General features: G+C 40.4%; 1 long non-coding RNA gene across 1 annotated transcript in view; it reads right to left on the bottom strand.

The window, feature by feature from the left end:
- LOC309540723 overlaps positions 1 to 17,109 on the bottom strand; it is a 38,148-nt gene extending 21,039 nt beyond the window's left edge. The window contains exons 1-2 of the long non-coding RNA XR_014223430.1: positions 17,061 to 17,109; positions 14,672 to 14,744 (exon numbers count right to left, since the gene is read on the bottom strand). This is a non-coding gene — a long non-coding RNA (uncharacterized lncRNA). The remainder of the gene's footprint in view (positions 1 to 14,671; positions 14,745 to 17,060) is intronic.
- Between the last annotated feature and the right edge of the window lie 8,618 nt (positions 17,110 to 25,727).

Below are 25,727 nucleotides of genomic sequence, written 5' to 3'. Positions count from 1 at the left end.
ATAAGCTTTAAATCAGTATCTATGTGCAACAAATTGGGAATAGAATAGATATCCAAGGTTAGCCATATTCAGAGTACACCCAAAGAAATCAATGGACTTATCACAAAATGGATACAATCATGTTCTAACTAATAGCAATAACTAATGATAATTAATGACAATAACCAATTGCCATTAATTTTGACAGAGCAAGATTCCAGCCAACGGGCTGCATCTGTCCAAGTTATACTTAGAGTAGACCCTTTGATGCATTTAAGCACCTTAGTCATTTCAGTGTTTCAGCCTTCAAAACAACTGATCTTGCACTGTATCGAACTTGGAATTTTGAACAAGCCCATCTGTAGCTCCTTCCACAACAGATGATACAGCCCACCGGATAGCCCAGTCCTAAGGATCAGTATAAGCTGGAATGGCTCAAATAATGACTTGCACCACTGCAGCTCATCTGTAGCCTAAATCCCAAGGAAAAGGGAGAATCCTCCTGTTCAGTAATTCATGAACAGTGCTTCTAGAAGCCGAGGTAATAGTATTTCCAACATCCCTTCCCATTTTCTTCATTTTGTTGGTGCTAATAATCTCTATGTTTACATTCTTTTGTTGTTCGTAATATAGCCCACTTTCCATTATGACTCTAGGGATGTCTCTCTGGGGACTCAGCTACATTGGCAAAGAAAAAGCTGTCTAAGCATTATAACACTGTGACACCAGATGGCACTGTGGAGTTCTATTTTCCCCAACCCGATTTCTCCTACAAAGTTTACAATGTGTTTAACTGAAATGCTTCTTTGATGTGTCTAGATCCAGCCTAAGATGGCTAAGCTTCTCTCAGTTTCTTATTTTTCCAGTCTTAATTTTTCAGTACAATAAAAAACCTATTAAAATTCAACAGTATTTTAGCATACATATCTCAAAATATATGCTGTATTGTATGCTATTTGTCCCAATATTCACATTTTTGCAAAGGATATTCCCCTAATATAAAGTATTTTTCTTTTTTTTGCCCCCACTAATAAATGCATATTCATGCATACTTTACCCTACCTAGTCTAGGTGATTCCACACACAGTCAGCATAAATGCTCCAGTAGCATACCAGAGCAAAGACTTGCTCTGGTCCATTACAAGTGCCCTGTGCCCAACAAAAGCAATGATTGGCTATTTATGGGCAATCCCACCAATTCTCACAACTGGCCGAGAATCCCACCAACTTCCAATGGCTGCGGGCAGAAAGATTTTCCTTGTCTCGGGGAGCTGCACCAGGATTAGGCCAGTTAAGCATCTAGACTAGCATCCTGTTCTTGCAATCAGATGTTGATGGGAAGCCTGCAAGCAAGGCAGTGCAAGAGCACGCTCCCTTCCTGTGGTTTCTAGTTACTCAGAAGCATGCTGTCTCTGACAATGATGGTAAAATAATAGCCATTGTGACTACTAGCCATTGATCATGAGCCTTAGAAGCAAACAAACATTCACTTCTTTCATGCCCAAAGTGGTGCTGGACTTTTTTGTAAAGAGATGCCTCCTATGCAACTTTTATAGTGGGCCTGTCCAAAGCATTTTGTATTGTGGCACAGGAGTTTGTTATTCAAAGCGGAAAAGTCTGCAGATTTCTACTGAGTACAAAAATGTCCTTGAGCACACTCATAAAATAGCTCTTTGGATTCTGGCCATTTACACCAAACTCTGAGTTACCCAATAAAACAGATTTTCAGTAGTTTCAGGACAATTGCAAGAAAGTGCTTCATAAAAACTGATAACTTATGTAATTAATAATTTCAAGGTATTTTACGGCTGCGAAAGAACATAATTGGCCACCACTTTATGATCTGTTCTTTGTTGTAAAATTGTTGCTTTTCAATTCAGAAGCTGCTCTGACCAGGAGGTTCAAAAAGTCACAGGTTGATCAAGAGTAAAGCTCAGGAATTTGATTGCTAAGGTGAAAATAAAACACAAAGAATAAAAGAAACCAAATAAATTAAGGAAAATAAAAACTCAAATAGAACCAAGGGAGTCTAATTTAACCTAAGAGACCAAGAGGTTGAGAGCGGGAGTAGAAATAATGTATATAAGTAAAGCTGTCAAAAAGAGGTTGGAGTGCTGTTAAAGATAGAAGAGTCGCAAAATAAGAAGGGGCTAGAGGGCTGCAGCTAATCCAGACACCAGCAATACTTGAAGCTGAACACCAAGAGGGCTATTTTACATTGAAACTGTTTTCCTGTGATGTATTGGCTTGAATGGGGACATCATCTAGACTAGGCCCATCTGGATACATTTTCCTATGTTATTTTCCTTTGCTTTTACATCAAACTGTTTAAAAATAAGTCCTCCCCCTTCCCCCAAAAGAGAGAGAGAACAACTTTACAACAAGTGTTTAAATTGTTGCCTTAAAAACATGTAGGAAAAGATAAAATTGGTTTGGCTTTTAACTTTGTCTGAGGGCTTGCTATTCGTACTATGCCCCATTGCCTTACTGCACTAGTCAGTACAGAGATGAATGGGTAGTTTTGTGGAGGCAGCCAGGAAATCAAGTTATGCACTTAATAGTAGCAAAAAGAAGGCGGGGGTTATGATTAGCATGCCTCCACTCCTTCTCACAGTGCATGCTATAGCTAGGATGGACTAGGATGGTCCAACTTTGTAGAGGATCATCCTCTATTTGGAGAAATCCTCAGTTTGAAAGTCTGTCTGGTATAGGTCTGGTTTAAAGATCAAAAACTGTTAAGAAGCGATAGGAATTACCTTGAAACCCCTTATAGTTCACACACACACAGACACACACACACACACAAAAACACCATCTTTACAGGAGGCACACACGTCACCTGGTCATAGTCTTGTCCACTATGGTAAGATGTATTGCATTTCTATAACAAGATGTATTGTATTACATTCCTGTATCAATTATAGTGCACCCATGTAGACTGGTACCATGGGTTACAAATGATTCAGGTTACAGACTCCGCTAACCCGGAAGTAGTACCTCGGGTTAAGAACTTTACCTCAGGATGAGAACAGTAATCGCGCAATGGTGCTGCGGCGACAGAGAGAGGCCCCATTTGCTAAGGTCGTACCTCAGGTTAAGAATGGTTTCAGGTTAAGAACAGACCTCCAGAACAAATTAAGTTCTTAATCAGAGGTACCACTGTATATAAATCAGCTGCATAAAATCTGCATTCTTTTTTGTTGCTGCGTTTCATGATGCACAAATTGCCACCATAGCTAAAGCGGCTGTTAGCTTAGATAGCTTTAAAAGAGAAGGAAAGTCTGTAAATTATTATTATTATTATTATTATTATTATTATTATTATTATTATTCCCCACCCACCATGATAGAGAAAATGGATTCTCAAAAGAAGTGCATTTCTGATTACTTGGCACTGGGGACAAACAACAAGGAAACACTGCCATCACCATTTCTTGCTTATATACTTCCTTGAAGACATATGTGGCTGGCAACACACTAGACAGTTTGCTAAACTAACTCATTCTTTAGTATAGGTCAGAAAAACAAGTCTTATCTGGAAATGTGTGCTGTACAGCATACAGTAATGTGAAATCTGTATATGTCACCCCCACTCCCACAACACTCTTCCATATGAATTGGCTGAAAGGGATAATCTGAATATGCAAACATATTATCACATAAAGATTGCTTTGCCATAGCAGGACACATGAATTTAAATGCTCTATTATCGGGCTGCATAAAATAGGTAACTTGTATATTGTGCAAAGCCTGCTTTTTAATACTAATTGTTTACCTTCAGTTTGGTGCTTTTGTTTAGTTTAGAACTTATTCAAATAACAGGAAATAACTTTTCCTCTTTTAACAGTTCACTACAACATATTAATATCTTGGGAATAAAGAATGATTGAAAGCTTCACCCTTCCATTCTCCATATGAACAGTTTTCTTTATGGGCCTGTTAAATAATTTAAATGATATCAGAGCATTAAATTGGATTTTGGATGTGCTAATTTCCTTTAGGCAAACTCAAAAGCAATGATTATTGCAGCATGCATTTTACATGGCCTGATGCCAAGTTCTATGTCAACAATACAAAATGCAAATCTAAAATATTTAAAATACAATTTACTTAATTTTGAAAGTCTAAAACAAGCTGATTCAAGTTGCAGAGGCAAACAGTTTCCTTTTTTTAATTTTCTTCTCAGAAATGGAAGTTTTTGAAACTCAGCCTGTCTCCATATGGATTCAGACAAAATGAAATTAAAGTCAGCCATGAAACATTTATGAAGAGAACAAATTAAAAATCCTCTAGTAATAACTCTGGAGCTATCACTAGTATTTTAAGTCATTTTCACTGTCAAAAAGGCATCTTTCTTTGTCAGCTTGAAGAAGCCTTTTAAAAATTCAGAGCACAACAAAACTTTTCTTTATCTGCTCAGATGAAAAGCAAATTAATTTATGCTGAGCAGCCAGCTGTAATAACGCTATAGTTTGCTCACATACATTATTTAAAGAAGATTTAAAATCTGTTTACCATTGTTGTCATTTTTTTAAAAGGTGGGTTTTGCAGGTTTTATTATTAGCTTGGCAGTTCTGCTCTGCCACATATTATGGTGACTTCTACTTATTTTGCAGGGTCTACAGTAATTGTTTCCAGTTATGGTTCTGGGCTTCTAAATTGCTGCAAAGCACTCTGAAGTATTATCTTTCTTTGTCATACGTGGCTGCATTTTCTTTCTCCTTGCATAACTTGACTGCTTTTTCTCATCTACAAAGGAGTCAGAGCAAAGAAGAGGTGGTCATTTTACACCAAGTTCCTCAGCTGTTCAGAACTGTTCCAGGAAGCCTTAGGAACAGAATAAGGTGCCTTATTACAATTCAGATTATCAGCCCATCACTACCAACACTGATTGGAAGCAACTGTCTGAGTGGTTTACCTTTGCACTCTGGCCATGCAAAAAAACACAGAGTTTTCTACACTCCCACACCACCTTGATCTTTCATCCAGGCAACCAAGAGGGACTAGCAAAGTTCGGTCAGGATTGGTTCACCAAGCGACATGAGGCATGCCTGCTTGGTTGGTAGTAGAGTAGATAGCTCCTGCTTGGTTGGTAGTAGAGCAGATAGTTAACTCTGTAAACTTCTTTAGTAAAAGGTTTACTAAGTGAGTTTGACCAAACTGCAGGAAGCAGTGGAAGACAGAAGTACCTGGCATGCTCTGGTCCATGGTGTCACGAAGAGTCGAACATGACTAAACGACTAAACAACAACAACAAAGGCAAAAATAAGCTTGGTGGAACAATTCCAGATGCCTGGAACTAAAAACTCTTTAAAATCCAGTTGCAGCAAAATATAATTGTCAAATAAAACTTAAGAGTACTATGTACATGGAGCAAATAAAAACAGTAGAAAGAAATAAAAGAAAGAGAAGAAAGAATAACATGAGACCCCTTCCGCCTGTAATTATAGACAGTCCGAAGGCAGTTTGCCCTTGAGAAATAGATAATGCACCGAGCTCATCCCAGCTGCGTTTCTGCTCCCTTGAGAACTTTCCAGCCACACAGAACACACTAGAAAACTCCTGTTAAATTCTATAAGCTAGTCATGGCTTCTGTACCTTCTGTACCTTAGAAACACCATCATACCTGACAAGTTCAAGGGCACATCCCAGGTCAGCAAAAGCAATCAAAGCTTATGTAGAGCCGGGCTGGTATTGTTTAGGAAAAGGGGATGAGGCCTGGGGAAGAGGTCACAGAGAGTCCTGTGGGCCTCACAGACAGGCCTGGACAGATGTACTTGACATCTGGACCTGGCATTTACAAACCCTGCCCTAGTGGCTCTCATGGTCAACAAGGGCAGTCAACTCCAGCAAAGTAGCTATCTGTGTTCCAACCACTCACTGGCAACCTCCCACCAACATCTTCTCCCTCTCTCTTATAATCTCCACTTCCCACAGCTGTGATCTTTCACAAATACCTGGAAGCTACACCTCAGCCTCTTTCTAGCTTCCTCCAGTCCTATAGTCTCTTTGTTTATGGGCTGGGAAGGAGTCAGGATGCTGCTAAGATGGGACAAGCAACATGTTATCAATGCAAGGTAAAATGCTAGAGCTATGATAAAATTCATGAACGGTTTTTGAACATTTTCATAGTTAATCCAGAATTAGGTGGAGCAGAACTGAGGTAAGGATAACTCCATGGAATGATAAATAAAAGGAATGTGGGAAACTTGCTCATCCCTAAATACATATCATTGATATCAAATCTTTTGTGTGAATGGTAATGTACAAATATTTTAAATACATTTCAATGTGAAAAAAGCCAGCATATTCAGCATCAATTTGCATAGCTTTGAAAATATTTTTATTCATGCTCCAGTAGCATGTAAAGTGGACTAAATCCTTTTGTTTAATGAAAGGTGTTGCTTTGTTATGGGCTAAAAACTTCCTGCCAAAATGCTTTTATTCATTTTCAACTCATTTGTGGATACTAACATTAATCCCTTCACATTTAAATCAATACAAAATACCTGTATATTTCAACATGAGTGAATAGTGAATAATATTGTGTTTTGATTATATTTTCACAAAGCCCGCCTTATTCCTTCCAGCAGATATTGATGAAATATTATTATTTCACAGATTGCAGTCATTAAAGTTTATTTAAAATAAATCATGCACACTGTGTGAGGGAATCAGCATGATCTCAAGTGCAGTAAGGATTCATAGTTTATTCAGGAGCATAAACTGCTTGATTGTTCTTTGTACACAGAGAAATATGACCTCACCTTGCAGTATGTATAAAATACCATGATGACTAATTCACTATTTGCCATTTATTCTGCTCTTGCCTATATTCCTTCGTTTGCCAAGGGACCAAAGAATATAATTTGACATCAGGCAAATGGTGGTAGATACTTCACACAGCAGTTCCATTTAAGCTAATGGGACACCTTCTATTGAGTCATGTTCTTAGCACACAGCATATTCTGAATGGCAACCATACTTCTCTTATTACAGTTAGAATATATCTAAGAATAGTTCCACAGTAACTTCAAACTAGCAACAAAAAAGCTCAAATGATAGCAAAGAATACTAGCAAATGTAGCTATCTTGTACCCCTTGTCTGGATGGTTTTGAACAAGGGAATTCTTATTAATCTATTAGGAGTTGGATGTGTTTTCAGAGCTTGTCCAGATGAGAAGAGTTTGACAGAGAACTAGATGATTAAAAAGGAAACTATGTAATGAAGACTTAAAGAAGAAGCAATAATGAAGCTATCCCCTCCAAGGAAACCAACCAAGCTTTTGAATAGGAGTGCAGTTCTATCAGACGTATCACACTGTTCTGTTTTATCAGGTAAGATGCTTCAGTTGTTACGTAACTGATGGCAGACAGATGTTCAGAGAATTTGTTGAATTTTATGTAGCTGTTAAACTTCAAATGGAAAAAACAGTGCTATTGCTTCCCACTTGCACCGCACTAGAAATCATTATTCCTATTATAATTCTTGTTAAGATTATTCAGCACAGCATAGACTGGAGAGTCCATTTATAAATTGCTTAAATAGTTTGGCTTGCAGAAACACACATGCCTTGTACTTTCAATTCCCCACAGTTAAAACAATGTTTCAAGTGGGGCTCTTTAAGAACTCACCCTTGGGGGGGTTCTGTAAATTTCAGAGGTTGCCTGAAACTCACAAATCTCATTGTGGGGAAGATTAGGGAGTCCCACTTCAAAGATTACCTAAATTGCAGTGATCACAATTAAGGTAACAGGAGAACTGTGTCTGAGATTCATACTTTGTGTTGTAGAACAAAGAGGGAGAGGGAGAGAAAGGAATACCTGTGGTGAAGCTGGTAAGTTCTTAATAAGTGGCTTGAATTGCGTGCACCATTTTGCATTTCATGCATTGCCTAGAATTCAGTGTACAGTTCATGGAAAGGTTATAGGGAGGGAGAAAGATCAGTGAAATTAATATATGACTGTGTAAAGATTAGCCTATGTGGTTTTTTAAAAAAGGGGGTGGTGGTGAAAAGAGTGAACTCAGTACATGAAATGGCTTTATTTAGTTCAGATAGCAATTGGGCTGTGTCTGTATAAATTTAATTGCCTATAAAATGGGAATACTTTACCAGAGCTATCTGGTGTCCACTAGGAAGCAGGAAGCTGGTTCCTCTTAGATCTTTTAGTTGGGCTGGTGGAACAGCTGCTCTGTGTGTGTGAGAGAGGACCCCAGTCAGTGCATGGCAAGTGCAGCAGTAGGGCAACAGGACACCTGCACTGTTCCAATCTCCTTGCCAACTTTCTTCCACCCATCTTGGTCACTGGGAGCAACCTCGGTGTCAGGAAGCCAGGTAAGCAGTGTTGACACTGCCCCACCAACTACTGCTGGAGGACAGAGGCAGCAGGCAGCAAAAGTAATGCAGTAGGGCTGGTTACTACAGGTTCTTGGTAATGTGGGCCGTAGCAGTTAGCCACAATGGCAACTGCCAATGTTGGTTCTTCAAACAAGTACAGTTCTTTAATAAAGAAGGTTGGAGCAGCTGTTGGAAGTAGTTGTGTTGCCTGCCTGGCTGGGGATTTAGTTCCTCCAAACATTATCACATGTAGTGTGGAGAAGAGAAGAGAAGGTATGCTTCTGCTAACCACATGGGACCTGAGCTTAGTCTAGAAGTCTGTAACAGTACTTAGTGGAGTATGTTTGTACCTGAAAAGTGTCTCCAGAGTGGCTAAAAGATTGGCTGGTGCACTGGTGGCTGCTTGTCAAACTTGTTGCAGTTTGGGCAATGCTAAGTGATACCAATGTGATGTAGCATCAGATCTGTCACAAACAGGAAGATAAAAAAGGTGTTGGAGAAACTCATTACAGTCTTGCCAGCTGCAACCAGTAGCCAGCAACAGACTAAGTTGCCGAGTGGGGAAATGAAACCAAACATTTTTCATAAAAGTTTTATGGCCGAATGAATAAATATGGATGTTTTCCTTGAAAAGAAAATGATGGTTGAGCAGGAAGACCTTTTCTTTCCACTGAAAGCTTTCATGGCAGAAGTATGCTGGAGAGGGATTAGACACTTCTGCCAAGCATCTTTCTGACATTATTTCCTCAATTTTCATAATGCGTGCTTGTTTACTGACATTGTATTATTTGTGATTCCAACATGTTCTGGCAATCTAGAATGACATAAAATGAACCGCCAGCAGATCTCTATCAAGTTAAAAATCTGGAAGGAAGCTCGGCATAGTGTGACTTAATCTGTCATTATATTGTGGTGTTTACATTAGCATTCCTAATAGCCAACTATAACAAAAACAGATGCATAATATTAGCTTTCTGATAAACTAGGTTATGACAGGACTATTCACATTCTTGACTGCATTGTTTTACACATATCAAATGGATAAATGAAGTGAGATGGGTTGTCCTCCTCACACAAAATGGATTCACACTGCGAAGAGAGGAAGACACCATGGCTGTGCACCAGCCAACTCCACTTTCAATAAAGGAGGTTTATTCACAGCTGCTGCATCTCCCTCTTTCATGATGGAGAGATGCAGCCTCAAGAGAGGCAGCACTGATTTGGGTGCCTTTTCAGTCAGCCATCTCTGTTGAGGCTGAGGCTTCCTCTTCCCAGGGCATAATGGTGGCACATGGTGGGCAGAGCTGATCTGCCAACTGTCCAGAGCCCAGTGCCTTAGGCCTGGGAGGAAGGCCCTTTCTGGACACCTTACTCAAGGATCTCTCAAAACCTGGAGGTGCCACTGAAGTGAGTGCATTTCATCATGTATTCATTGCATGAAACCAACATGGTAAAATAAGCTCACATTTAACTTGCCAGGTCAAGGTATAACAACCATTCACTAAGCTGCATTTTATATATTCAGCCAGGGGCTGAATCAATGAAATAGCCTGGAGGGAGGGCAGTATTGTCCTTTCACAGGGGCATAGGAAACTGCTTTATGATGAGTCAGGCCACTGGTCCATCTAGCTCAGTATTGCATTGATTGGCAGTGGCTCTTCAGATTTTCAGAGACAGATCTCGCCCAGCCTTATCTAGAGCTATTGGAAATTGAACCCGGGACCTTCAGCATGCAAGGCACTCTACCACTGAACTGTGGCCCCTCCCCTCTCCTTTCCACCACACAGATAAATTCCAACCCACACAAGGAATCATAGAATCATAGAATCATAGAGTTGGAAGAGACCACAAGGGCCATCGAGTCCAACCCCCTGCCAAGCAGGAAACACCATCAGAGCACTCCTGACATATGGTTGTCAAGCCTCTGCTTAAAGACCTCCAAAGTAGGAGACTCCACCACACTCCTTGGCAGCAAATTCCACTGTCAAACAGCTCTTACTGTCAGGAAGTTCTTCCTAATGTTTAGGTGGAATCTTCTTTCTTGTAGTTTGGATCCATTGCTCCGTGTCCGCTTCTCTGGAGCAGCAGAAAACAACCTTTCTCCCTCCTCTATGTGACATCCTTTTATATATTTGAACATGGCTATCATATCACCCCTTAACCTCCTCTTCTCCAGGCTAAACATGCCCAGCTCCCTTAGCCATTCCTCATAAGGCATCGTTTCCAGGCCTTCGACCATTTTGGTTGCCCTCCTCTGGACACGTTCCAGTTTGTCAGTGTCCTTCTTGAATTGTGGTGCCCAGAACTGGACACAGTACTCCAGGTGTGGTCTGACCAGAGCTGAATACAGTGGCACTATTACTTCCCTTGATCTAGATGCTATACTCCTATTGATGCAGCCCAGAATTGCATTGGCTTTTTTAGCTGCCGCGTCACACTGTTGGCTCATGTCAAGTTTGTGGTCAACCAAGACTCCTAGATCCTTTTCACATGTACTGCTCTCAAGCCAGGTGTCCCCCATCTTGTATTTGTGCCTCTAATTTTTTTTAACCCAAGTGCAATACTTCCATATTAGGACTTCCATATTAGTTGCTGCTTCATGAGACTTTGCCTCAAAATGGATGGAATGAAATATATGAACCAGACCACTGTGCAAACATGTGGCAGACTCCATGCCACAGGACAAAAGCTATGTAGAGGGGAGGATCTCATTACATTTCTCCACCAGACTATTTCAGTGTTATCTCCTGCTGAATTTATGAATCACGATAAGGCTGCAAACCTTGGCACACTTACAAGGAAGTAAGTCCCACTGAACTCAAGTTACTTTAGAGCAAATATGCATAAGATCATGCTACATGTCTTGCTGAGGCACAGCAATGACATGGTCACTGCTCTGTTTGCCCAAAGCCTTCCAACCTTTGCTTAATGCCAATCCTCCCTACTTTAATTATTGTGTAAATAAGTTCTCAGATGGCCCTTATTGAATTATTATTATTATTATTATTATTATTATTATTATTATTATTATGTTTTTTTACAAACTAATAATAAAACATTTGTGTTGTCATTGCTTGTTAGGTCTGGAAGGTACAGAAAAAATTCAACGAAGGGTGTTCTGCATGCGGAGCTAAAAATTAGCTCCACGACTCTTAAAACAGGGGACAAATGAAAATTTGCCACTGACAAAATGTCTTCAAATATTTATGCCAAACACTACAAAGAAAACAGCTATAAGAAGCCAACAGATTTTGAAGAACTAATATTATTTTGTTATATGAAAGAGAGTTTTAATTTAATAAAAGCCAATTTTTTCCTAACATCATTATGCACAAGCAGAAAACGCTAACAACATGGCCATTTTAAAATAATAAACTGAGCATCCTGCTGCGGAAATGATGTGTGAATTTTAAATGATATTTTAAAAATAAAAAGTGCTTTGTTTTCTTAGCTTGGTAAAGCTAATTAATTTACAACATGCAAAATGGGATCTTCTATATTTGACAAGCTAGTGTTCTTATACCGAATAGAGATTTTCCCTGCTTCTATCAACCATGGCATAAAGCAATTGGAGTCATGCTATGTCATGTTAAGGGAAAGAGAGACTATGGAAAATGTTTCCCCTTTTTGCCAGAGGGGAAAATTTGTCACACAGAATGCTTTAAGAAATGCTGAAAGAGCCAAGTAATACTGTTTGCTATATATCTGATATCTTGTTGAATACTCAGGTCGAGGACATCTTGAGCTAAATCCACAAGAGGCTGTCTGAGAAACACACACACACACACACACACACACACACACACACACCCCGTATTATTTCCTTACTTTTTAAAGCTGACTCTGTGACTTTTTACTACAGTATCTAAAACTTCCTCTATAAGTTTTTACTGACTGCCTGACATTTATAGGAAGTACCAGCCTTTCTAATTCAGATAACAAGCTGTTCGTGAGTTTAGAAATGAAACCATAAGTCTGTTTCGAGGTTGCTGACGACGCTTTGTCCCCCCCTTAGAGATAATGCCAAAAAAGTCAGGACTCAAGAACAACACAGGTCAGAGCATTCTTTAGAAAAAAACAGCCGCAAAAACTATTAATTTGTTGATCCCTCAAGCCAGCTGCACATCTGTACCACTTGCCAGTGGTAAAGGCGATAAAGAAACATTGGGTTTCTTCCAGCCCTCTAGAAAATATTGTATGGATGTTTTCAAAAAAAAAGTATTGCGTATTTTATATTGTAAATCAATGTCTCATTCTAAAAAAAAAAGTATGAATACAAATAATGGCCAAAAGTTGACAAACATTCCTGAAGAGGTTTTTTTTTTGGGGGGGGATACATATATATCATATTTTATAGTTAGCTAATGAGCTGTTTTGTCATGTTCCCATTTCATCCCTGTCAGCAACTGCTGATATACCCAGATCAGACAACAGAGAACAATTAACAGATATTATCATTATAGCAGTTCTCAGAAATTTTATTGTTTCAAATGTGTCAACAAGGTTAACAGCCTTGTCATGTTCTCATTGGTCCTGAGCCAGGAAACACAGGGACATTGATTTTGTTCTATTTACTGAACACCAGATTTATGAATTTGATGTCAGAGGGCTGTTTGAACAATAGACAAACAACCTGAGATAATCCATCTGTAAATACTTGTGAATATGAGGTGCAATAATGCTGTGGAACTTGACTTTTAAAAAGGGTGGGGGGAGGTGGCCTCTTATTGAACAGAACCACCCCTGCACAGAAGCAAGTGTCAATATTAATGTAATTACCAATAATAAAATACTACCATTTCTATATTTGCACCTGATAGCTTTAGCAGTTTACAAAGCATGGCTTGTGGATCTAAATATACATGACAAACTGAAGGTACTGAACACCACTTCACAAATGTCATTATTATTGATGTGATAGTATCAGTAATAACTGTGACATTAAATATGCTACTGAAAAACTTCAGGTGTAACTAAATCTAACTGCTTCTATATTTGTTTTATCCTTCATCACCTCTTAAACACCCAAATACCTCTTTTCACAAGAACAGTAAAGCATAATGAGTCTCTTGATTGAATACTACTACTTATGGTTACACAAAAAAAATGTGCAGTCTTCACTATAAACAGCTTCAGGAAAACAAATAAAAATGAGAACTGCAGTGTGAGATCTTTCATTTAAAGTCAATTCTTGACATGTGGAATGTTTATGTGACCTGTGTGGTGTCACCTACCTCCGGCTATTAAACCTGATAAATGCAGCTTTTCTGAAATGGTTTTCCTTCATTTTTAAGTATATATTCTATTAAAATAATAACCATTCCACCCACTGGGCAGTGGTATTTCAGGATGAATATTATAATCAAATCCATACCTGAAACCCTACCCAAGGCGCAGTATAGGAATTCATTAATGCACTGCTTGTGGTAACTGATGGTGGAAAGCATTTAAGAGAGGAAATAACATCTTGATGAAAAGCATAAAAATAGTACCATAACGAAACCTTTCATATTTTTAAAATAAGGAGGGAAGCCAGAAGGATTCAGTAAGCATCAGTTTGCAAATGTCATTTTCCCTCCCCGCTTCTCAATGACACAAACATAGCAACAATGGATTTCCTTTTTTTAAAGAATACATCAAGTTTAACTCTATATTTCTTTCACACACAAAAATAGCTTGAAGCAGGAAAGAAGAATGAAAATTGCCATGCCATTTCCTGGTAATCGGATATATTTAGGTCTTCTAAGTTATCATTTATTATAACCACCAGACAATAAGTAAGTCAGTAAGCAAGCAAGAAGCAAGCAAGTCTGAATTTGTGTTTCTAAATAAAATCAATTCTGCTTCCCCTTTTGCATATTTTTTCTTAATTTTCAGATTTCTTAGCCTGTGCTGTCTTCCAAATGAGTCATAACACGACAGATTCATGAAAGTCTCAAACTTTTTCTCTCTCCCCCTCCCCCCCGGGAGTTAATGGTAATAGAGGTATGGAATTCCATTGCCTCTCCCCACAAAAAAACTTGGAAAGACCAAAGTGTGCATCTTCTTACTCTCCAAGATCTCCCATTCCCATTGAAGCATAGCCTTGCAAAAGGAAATAACTGGTGGTGAGTAAAGCTGGCTGATGAATAAGAACTGGATGTCCCTGAATATTCTTAGAAGAAACCATGTCAAGATGAAGGGCAACTGAGGTGGCCAAACCCTGGCCTCTGCTGGAAGCTCTATGGTCCATCTGCCCCACAACTTCAACTTAGACCCCTCTAACAGGGCACCCTGAGATTGCACCTGCTTGAGGTTGGGATAATGCACCATTTCATGTCATGTTGGATTAAGGATTGCACTCAGTGCCTTACCTGCCACCCGGAACAGCTCCTTTTGGCCTCTTGCCACAAACCAGCCTACAGCTGCAACCAATCCTCCATGCCCCTATAACACATTGAGTGACTATTATTTATTTTCAGCTGGAGATAAATGTACACCATCAGGTACATAAAAGTCAATTTTGTCAAATTTTATGCACAGGTTTGAAATAACACACTTACCTAGGCACTCTATTGCTTGTCACAATGCTTTATTAACCTTCTAGAGGGCATGGTTGATGCAGGCAATGTATTAGGGAGTCCAGAATGACCTGACAACTGTGTGTTACTGCAGGGCCAATCAGTAAAGTATGGTCTAGGTAGTGTGTGACCTGATGCAGCCCTGCCCTGTTCCTCAACTACAGGTTTCCACCTCTAGCAAGCTTCCTGTGCTTACAAGGTCAACAACATGCTTGCTCAGGAGACCCATTGAGCTCTGTGAGGTTTACTCCCCAGGTGACTTGGTAACACGTGTTTTAGGGGATAGGGAGATTGGCAGGGTAGGTTGCCAGACTCAAACCCATTATAAAGTGTGCTTTGAGGTGAATTTGGGCTTGGATTGTATGGGGTTGGCCAGCCCAAACTAGAAAAGTGTATTTCTCAATTTTCCCAACTGCAATATTTGCCAAGGTCAATGGTTCTAACTAAAGTTATAGGATTTCAAAATTCCAAACAACGTACATGTTTTTTAAACATCTCAATGAATTTGCTCATGAATATTTTGTGTGTGTTAAAAAACAAATAAACACTGCTCTAAAAGCTTTCATTACTAATAATTGTCCTACTCATATTTTTTTTAAAAAAAGACTCAATCTGATCATCTGCCTTATTTAACCTTTTTAATTGGCTTGACTTGTTTTTATTCATTTAAACATTCTTGTTTAGAGCCAGTCTAACAATAGCATGGCACTCATATTTGTCCTAATGGCAATTTCCTAATAATGAGCAACAAAAGATCTCTTTTTACAGTGAAGGATATTTGGTATGTATTCAGGCTATTCTGAGTGCCGTTGTTAAAAAATAAAATAGAATCATACTCTATTTAGCCCTCAGGTTTGTTTTCTTTTAAGAGTTCATTGACCTTGCATGTTTTTTTAAAATCTCACAAATTAATTGGCTAGACATTTGAAAAGTATTAATCAGCATGGCTCATGATTCACAGCTTGATGCAGTATATATGCAACTCTTGTTTGAGGGTGCCAGCCAAATAGTGGTCAGATGTTTAGAATTCACTGACTCTCTTTGCTGCCATCTAGTTTCTGCTCCTCCAATACCATATGCTCTTGTATGAAATACTGGCAGTTGTGAGGAAGGAACTTGATTTTTATTGTGTTGAAAATGACACACATTTAGAAATGTATACACTGGAGATAATAAACATATGTAAGAACATCCTTAAATACAAATGTTCCATATGAACTTTTTATTTTTTAAAACACACACAGATTATGAAATGGGATGGACCAGACATACGAACCCGCTTTAATTAAATAGATTAATCTGTCCATCTGAAAACCCCCATCCACTGAAACTGTATTTGGACTTTGTTTCCTAATAATAATGATGATGATGATAATAATAATAATAATAATAATAATAATAATAATAATAATAATAATAATTTATTATTTATACCCGGCCCATCTGGGTGGGTCCCCCCAGCCACTCTGGGCGGCTTCCAACAAAACACTAAAATACAATAACCTATTAAACATTAAAAGCTTCCCTAAACAGGGCTGCCTTTAGATGTCTTCTAAAAGTTTGGTAGTTATTTTTCTATTTGACATCTGGTGGGAGGGCATTGTAGTACTTGCAAAAGGGTTGCTGGATGGCAAGAGGTCTGGAACCGGGCAAAAACCTCTGACACCGTTTCTTACGGCCCTTGCAATTGGAGCTAGAAGGGGTATGTGTGGGGGGAAGGGACCAGAGGAAATCCCGGAACCTCAACATTTCAAACAAGAAGATGAAACTGAGATTTGTGTTCTATGGCTATTTCTGGAAAGTGTGTTTGTGTGTGTGTTGCGCACTCTGCCTGCCACATGTACTTTGGACAGCAAGAGAAACTCCCATTGACAGTCCCAACTGCAGGCTCCTCTCAGTTAAATCCCTCCCAGACTCACAATTTCAACAACATAAGACATATATTTATTAATTGCAAATAAAGTAAGAATTTAAGGGTAAAGGTGCTCAGTTTATAAACAAAACGAAAAGTGTTACATTCAGTGAGGGTTCACATGCTGAGCCCATGATTTGTAAATTTTATGAATATCCATCAAGAGCCAGTACCATGTCAAAAGGAACTGTGACAATTTGATGGAAGTGAAGCAATAAAATTTGAGGTACTTGTGGCCACATTCAAAATCGGGACCTGCACTGTACTTACATTTGCTTCTGGCTTTGAAGTCGGAGAGTTGGCTTGCAGTGCCTAAAAGAGAAGAAAGGAAAATAAACAGCACCTGTATCTTTTAGCTTCTTCCTATCTCAAGATCCATATTATAGGAAGAAGGAAATTGGTATTTGGTCCTTATGTAAAATGTCACCCAGAGGCTATGCTCTGCAACATGGCAGGCTTTTCTGATACGGACTCAGTTCAGCTGAAAATAAAAGCAGCATTCATGTATACACTTAAAAATATTTATTCATACATACTTCTCATGGAAGTTACACTCCCAGACACAGGCAATTCCCTGGTGCTGCCTGCTTTGCTGAGCCTGCCAGTGGGTCATTCATGCATATCTATGTCAGTCAAAGCAGGTCAAGGACCCAAGTGTGTACTGGGGATTTGCCTTTCCACACAGTATTGCTTGACAACTGATTTGCAAGGCATATTCCGCCTTGCCTGCTTCTTGAGAATAGATAGAAAGTTAGAAGATGGGCCCCAGAATTATAATGCTATGCAACATATAAATACAAAGGAAGAGAGGGATTTTGGAGGAGACAAAATATTGGCAAATGTTCAGGGCAGTGACTGTCAGTTTGGACAGTGCCCGTCAGGAGTTGGGGCAAGCGAAGATGTCTGGGTGGAATCCCACAAATCACCTATTTATGGGATTCCACCCAGACATCTTTGCTTGCCCCAGCTCCTGACTGGCACTGTCAAAGCAGATTGCATCTTTTAGGGAACTCAGATATGAATCCGATCCCATATGGGACACCATGCATGCTCCGTTAGGGTGTTCATATTGTTTGCTTGTTTTTAGGTTGACATAGCAAGTATAAAATAGAGCATACCACTGGTGGGTTAAAGCTAGGAATTGGGGACAGATTAGATTCGGTTTGCATTTAAGGGTGACTCTTCCTAATCTGCAATTTCTGAAACAGCATGAGAAGCAAAGCCCAGCCAAAATTCGCAGATTTTCGAATGTGTACAAAAATGCATATACGGTGTAAAGAGTGCATTAAAAAGGCGTATATTTGTGAAAATAACATATAAAATGTTAGGGAGAGTTGCATGAAAGCATGTGTTTATTAGGAGAAATTTAAACTAAAATGCTGATGAAGTTTCACAATGACTTTTTTTTTTAAAAAAAAGCAAATTGATGCAGAAATGTGAAGTACTGAATTTAAGATTACAAAAATGGCATTGAAAACTGAAATTAGCACCTTCTCCCATCCCTAATTAAAACCATTGTGTCTCACTCACCCCTTTGTTTAAATCTAAAGTTTAAGCCCTTTCCCTGCAGTTTGTTTGCTTTTTAAAAAACCCACAAACCCTGGAAGGTACACACCTGTTCATAGTTTGTTTCATTTATGGCTTAAAAGCATAGAAGCAGTTAATGATCACTTATATTTGGCTCTGAGTGACTTCCCTGATTTTGCCTGATCATGTGATGAACTGCTGAATGTTTCAAATAAGCAGCATTGCTGCAACAAAAGTTTATATATCTTCATTTTCCCTTCCAGGCTTGCCATCTCAGAAGAAATGTCTTGAAAAAAGCTAAATGCAGGAACAATAAAGACAGAAGCATTCTATTGTTTACATGCCTGATTATATTTTGCTTCTTTCAGGTTTAATTAACTATGATTTTCTTTCAAATTGAATTATAGGAAATCATTAGTATATAAGAGCATGGTGGAGACAGCTGATTTGGCACCATGCATTTTAAATATCCCTTACAGAGACTAAGCCATATTTTAAAGCTAAAATATTTTTATAAACAATAAATTGTTTATTTAACTTTGCCTGACCTTAGTTTTTCACACAATTTATTTTTTTAAAGGCATATTGGTTAACAAAATGTATTTCACTTTACCAATGTCAATTCACAGTGCAGACTAAAATTATGATAATGGTTTACACTAAGGGGGGTTTATCTGGAGATGCTATCAGACTGATGAAGGATCCTCTGAATAAAGCTGGGGGCATCAACATTAAATTACCTGAGCAGCCTTTGCTCACCATTATTTTCAATTCAAGCCAGAAGTACTGTCACTGAAATCTCATCCAATCATAACTCATCTCACTATCATTCATTGAACCTCTACTTCATTTATGGAAACCTCAAGGGAGGAATCACTTTTCAGTTAAAGTCCAGGGGAAAGCAAATTTATTCACTTCATCTTCCATGCTGCAAACCATGCAAAGTTTTTCCTTTACTGAAATCTCACGTCATTAGGCCTCCCCCCCCCCACCACCATTACTGACTAAGACAATTCAGTAAAAATAATAATTCAATCCGATTAAAATTGCATTTCTTTTGCACAGAAAATATGACCTCAAAGTTATATGAAAAATGGTGCCTTGATCTCTGATAAGGAGAATCTTTTGTGTCTGGTATGGGAAAGCTGAGAGTAGAGAAAGTTTTGGGCAGAGTAGTGGGTGATGCTTTGTTGCTTGAACATATTACCTGCTGGTTCCCAGGTATACCCTCCAGGAAAGGACAGCGAGTTTGGTCTGAGTAAGAAGGCAAGTAAGTATTAATTCTGGAGTTGAGTTTTATGCCAACGTGGAAGGGGCCTCCCTAGTTTGTAAAGTTTTTCTTCCTGCCTGCCTGTTTTTCAGACACAACTGTCAGGTTCAGGATAGATTACTTTTTTAAAGCAGTGTTTCCCAACCTTTTTTGGGCAAAGGCACACTTGTTTGATGAAAAAAATCTCGAGGCACACCACCATTACAGCCCCGTGACGTCAGCGCGCAGCGTCGCGCCGGGAGGGACGCACGAAAGTGTAAGTTTCTATTTACAGTGTGCTCTCCCAAAGACCTTAACCGTGTAGGTATATGGCCACGAAAAGTAACAGTTGCATTAGCAGTCAGGTTACATTATTTTGACAAGCAGCCGAAGAAGTGAATCTTCCACAAAGCGGCCTGTAGAGGGATGTGTGCGTGTTTTGTTGCTGTAAAGATCAGGACACCCCCACACCCCGCAAAAGTACTTGGTATTAGGCGCATTTTCATCGGGCTTTTCCTTGCAATGCACAACAAGAGGAGTGATGTAAAAGCGGGTCAGGGCCCGTGTCGGACTTGGGTTCACACGTTAAGTGTTGGCCACCCTGCCAGCACTTTGGATCGGCAAAAAATAACACGGGTTTTATTATTATTATTATTGCGCCTGCATTGACGTCAGCTCATGTCTGGGCGCTGGTGCGCGCAGGGCCGCGCTATCGACTGACCGCCGCGGAGCTGATAAGGGCGGGTTTTGTTGCAATTCCTCGGGTAGAGGAGGAGGAGGCCGGTCAGTGAGACGGCGAGCTCGGCACGTCGGGGAGCTCCGTAACTCGAGCCGAGCAGTCCAGCCGCAAACAGAACTCACACGGCGAGCTCGGCTGGGTCCTAGCGCCTCCCGGGTTCCCAGCCGTGTAAATTGCTGCGGGAATTGCATCACGAGCGAGGGGGGAGGGAGGGGAGAGGAAGCACCCGGAGCTGCTGCAAAAAAGCATATCGTTTCATCAGAAAGAAGGAAACTCCATATAATAAACTGCAGGAGGGCTTAAGGCCGGACTGACTCACCCGAGGCGCTCGCCGCCGCCGCCCCGCCTCTCGCCGCCCGACTCGCCCGCCTCCCTCCCACGGAGGTAGGCTGGTGTGCCGTGGGAGGGAGGCGGGCGAGTCGGGCGGCGAGCACACGCAGGGCGGCGAGCGAGCTCCGTCCCACATCCCATCGCCGCTCGCTTCGGCCGGCCTACTGGGCTGTCGCAGGCGGAAGGCCTGCGCATGCGCGAGGTTTTCGCGCCTTCCTCCAGTAGGCCGGCCGAAGCGAGCGGCGATGGGATGTGGGAGCTCGCTCGCTCGCCGCCCCGCGTGTGCTCGCCGCCACCGCCCCACCTCTCGCCGCCCGCCTCGCCCGCCTCCCTCCCACGGAACACAAGGCAACGTTCCGCGGCACACTAGTGTGCCGCGGAACACCGGTTGGGAAACACTGTTTTAAAGAAACCCCACAGGATGTATAGATGAACCTGTCCCAGCAGAAACCACCTCTGAATACCAGTTGCTGGAAACCCAAAGTGCACAGTGCTGTTGCAATCAGGTCCTGATTTTTAAATTTTTCATTTATTTCAATATTTCTTTCATAGAAAATATAACCAGGTTGTGTCTAATGCATTGACAAATACTACAATAACAGCATCAGTAAAAACATCAAAGGCATAATAATAAAGTTTCAGAGGCTGAACAGTTTAGTTGTTGTTTTTTCAAACAAACTGAAAGAAAGCAGAGATGACTTCCATTGGCAAGGAGTTTCATGAAGCAATATTTCTTCCCTGGTGAAACCAGCCAAACTGCATGAGCATGGGGGGAACACCCAAAGTGCCCGGTTAGAAGAGCTCATTGACCAAGGTGGAACATAAGGAATCAGGTGGTGCTTTGCCTATCTGGTTGGCCACTGTGAAAACAGAATGCTGGACTAGATGGATACAATAAAGATCTTTGTTTGTTATTTGCATGTGCAAAAATGGTAAAATGTGAAGTTGTTTGCACGGCACATTGCTTATGAACAAACAGTCACATATATATTTTGAATGTCTAGAATACACACACACACACACACATATAATCCAGACATTCAAAATAAAGCTGGATTGACTCATTTAACTAATTGTTTCCTTCTCCTGAAGCTGTAAGGTTGGAAAGTTATTTTGAGTCTTGAGTGCTAACCCTCCCCCGTGCCTCCCTTGTGGATTCTTGATCTAAAATAGCAAGTTTTATCACTTGTGTCTTTTCAGCATCTTCTAGAGATAAGAGACATTTGTCACATCTTGAAGAGGGTCTCACTGACAAAAGCTTCAATCATGCGGAAAGCTGTTTTCAAATTTCCATAAAACAAAGCAGACACCAAAGCAGACACCATTTACGTGATAAATTGTTCTTAAGACAAAATCTTAGCTGACTACTCAACTGCTTGATTTTGTTATCACAGATTTGTCCTTCAGTTTTTAGCAGCATGAGAATGAAGGGCTTACAACTAATTGTGCCAGGAAAACAGAGCTAATTTGTTCAGACTGCCAAAAAAAAAAAATGTTTTGTAAGTCATTAGACTAGAGTGTAAATCATATCATATATAATAACATAGCATTATTAATGGCTGCATTGACCTACAAGAAGCCTTAGAAAGAAATTCTGTATTAAAGGGAGATTCTAGATCAGAAGGATTTTAAAGGATAGAAATATATCAAACACGCAGCCTAATCATGGACCCAGCTCTGTCTCCTATCACACTCTAAATACTGTAGTCAAACTTAAACTTGGTTGGTATAATAATTGCATCTAATACCACAATGCAACATACTATGCATTCTACATACTGTCTTCTATATTTTGGAGTAAACCAGTTTGGACTGCAAGGATTCTGCTGCCCTGGGTGTGTGTGTGTGTGTGTGTGTGTGTGTTTGGTGTAATCCCTACTTGTCAAAAGAATGGAGTGTCACCCACAATTCAGCCTATCAAAGATCAACTCATGCCAATCAGATTAAATGGTAGGCACCTATGCCAGCTTTGCAAAGGTGGCCCATTCTGCTTCACTGCCTGAGGCAAAATGGAAAGGTGTTGCCGCCCCTGCCATCCACTTGCTTACTAGGTTCACAATGCTGTAGCTATGGCTTCCAGGCTGCAGTAAAATCTCCTGAGAGGTCCATGAGATCTAGGACCCCTTGTCGTCACTTCTTTGGCAAAAGCAGCAGTGAGCGGTGCACCTCCTGCCGAAGAAGGAGGGAGAAGGAGTGGCAGCAGCAAGATCTCACAAAATCTCACTGAAAGCCATCACTTTAATTCACTTCTCTGATGGCGGCAGCAGGGGCAGGTGAGGGTGCCAGCCCTTGGGATTCCACTGCCTGAAGTGAAAAAGTCCTGAGTTTGACAAGGGAAAGGTGGATATATGAGGAATCTTTCAGTTTGATGGATAGGTCTAGTTTTAATTGCTGTGAATCATTTCCCCAGGATACTGAACTTATAATGAATTGAGGGAGGAGTTGAAAAATGTTTTCTTTTCACATGGATCTATTAGACAATTTAACGAAAGGTGAAAAATATTTTCCTATACCACATGCTGTGGTCTAAACCACTGAGCCTCTTGGGCTTGCCGATCAGAAGGTCAGCAGTTCAAATCCCCGCGACAGAGTGAGCTCCTGTTGCTCGGTCCCAGCTCCTGCCAACCTAGCAGTTTGAAAGCACGCCAAAAAGTGCAAGCAGATAAATAGGTACCGCTCCTGCGGAAAGGTAAACGGCGTTTTCATGCACTGCTCTGGTTTTGGTGTTCCGTTGCACCAGAAGCGGCTTAGTCATGCTGGCCACATGACCTGGAGAAACTGTCTGCGAACAAACTCCAGCTCCCTCAGCCTGTAATGTGAGATGAGAGCTGCAACTCCAGAGTCACCTGTGACTGGACTTAACTGTCAGGGGTCCTTTGCCTTTTTTTACATGTGCTATATGCATTTTACATGTACTTATATTGAAATTCCACAGTGAATAATATCCGGGAAGGTATATTCTGTGACAAACCTCCATGCCACCTATCTCTGGAAATGTTTTGCTAAAAGACCAAGAACTGCTGTGTTATACAAACATAAAGAGCTATGCAGCTTGAAACCAATTGTGATGATTCACTAACCAAAAATCTATATAGACATTAAAGTTTCTTCCTTAAGACTTCTTTGTGAACATTGGCTCCCAAAGTTTGTTCCACTAAAGTTTACACATATTTCACAGCTGGCTAATAAAATGTAGCCCTAAAGACATTTTGGTGTTCTCCCCTCCCCCTTTTAAACTGACAACAACTTTTATTATTTATTTTAGAAAGGTGTTCCAGAAACCACACCTATAGCCCAGTCAGATGGGTGTTAATTGGGAAGGGAGCCCCACTTCCTTTAAAAAGGCTTACTCATCTCAAGTGATTGGGAATAGGCTTGCATTGCTATTTTCTCCTCTCTCTCTCTCTCTCTCTCTCTCTCTCTCTCTCTCTCTCTCAAGATTTCAATTTGCAATGCAAAATCAAATGAGCAGCCTGACCAGGCTTCAACACAAAGGAATTATCACATCATTCTTCAGTAACTGACTGAACTAATGGCTTCCTGCTGAGCTTTCCAGCTGCTATTGAGTAGATAAGACACTGCTGTTGTCCATTGAAAGAGAAGCTGTCTGGTCAACAAAAATAAGTTTTCCCTCCTCTTGCAATTATTGCCTAACGTTCACCAATCTGAAAATTCCTCCACCAGAGCAAACCACAGTCCACCAATTCAATTTTGTTGTTGTTTTTATTTTTGTAATTATGTACCCACAGGTCTCCAGCCAGGACCTCTGCAGCTTTTGCTTTCTCCCTCTCCTCCTTTCTCCCTGGATCCCCAAATACTGTCTACGGTAGGGATGAGAAACCTTTATTCAGCTTGAGGACCACATTCCTCCATTGGCAACCCTTCTGGGTCCAGAGGTAAAAGTGGTCCAGAGGTAAAAGAGCAACAGTTGTGACTCTTAGCTTTGCACAGAGGGTGACATTTCAGCCACACAAAAGTCATATACATGGTTTTCATACACAAACCATATATCCAGGCAAGCAAGAAGCATTTTCACATTTCAAGGACATGTTTCAGCCAGGCAAAGAGCATCTGGAGAGGGAGGAGAGCAGGGCGGGTCAGAGATGAAGTCTGGGGAGATTCCTGAGGGTTGGATAAAGAAGTCTCAAAGACATATTCAAATCCCTAGACCAGAGGTTCCCTCCCGCTAGGCTTTGGAAATAAACAAATGAGTGAGCAAGCATCCTCAAGATCTTCAAATTTATTCCAGCATGATATCCCCTCTCTCTTTCCTTCCAGTGGCCCAGTGTTCTTATCCATTCTCCTCCTTGCACAATGTTAATCATATGAAATGGGGGGACAGAGGGACGACGACAATGACAAAACAACTGAATAGGGCTAATGCCTAGAACAGTGCAATGGTAGTGCTGCTGTCCATGGTCCTGAAGACAGATTTTAAACACCAGGGTTTTACATGACAGTTTTACAGCCTCTCCATGCAAGATATGTACCGTAGTTTAGGACTGAATTTAGTAGTGACAGATGAGTCATTGCTGTTGACTATTTATACTCCCCTCCACACACTTATGCAATGTATTTTTCCAATATTCTTTCAATTAGAATGTTTAATACCAGCTATGGGTGTCTGGCTCTCGCTTATCTTCTCCATCACATGGTAAGACAGATAAAGCCATGTGGAATGCATCCATTCAAAACTACCATTTAATTTTTCATGGTCAGATTTAATCATGTAGGAGAGACTTACTGAGAAATGTAAATGTCACCTCCCATAATATTGTAAGGGGGCATCATAGTGGGCCATAAAAGTAAGACTACTGTCTTAATCTGTGGTAAGCCCATTTTTCTTTTTATGTGGGTGAAGGTTGTCAAGACAGAATTAAACATTTCAGGCACATAGAATCATAGAATCATAGAATCATAGAATCATAGAGTTGGAAGAGACCACAAGGGCCATCGAGTCCAACCCCCTGCCAAGCAGGAAACACCATCAGAGCACTCCTGACATATGGTTGTCAAGCCTCTGCTTAAAGACCTCCAAAGTAGGAGACTCCACCACACTCCTTGGCAGCAAATTCCACTGTCGAACAGCTCT

The sequence above is a fragment of the Podarcis vaucheri genome (assembly GCF_965113315.1).
Source record: "Podarcis vaucheri genome assembly, chromosome: 9".
In the NCBI taxonomy this organism is placed as follows: Eukaryota; Metazoa; Chordata; class Lepidosauria; order Squamata; family Lacertidae; genus Podarcis; species Podarcis vaucheri.
Note: the sequence above shows the minus strand (reverse complement) of the source record. Positions and strands in the feature narration are given on the sequence as shown.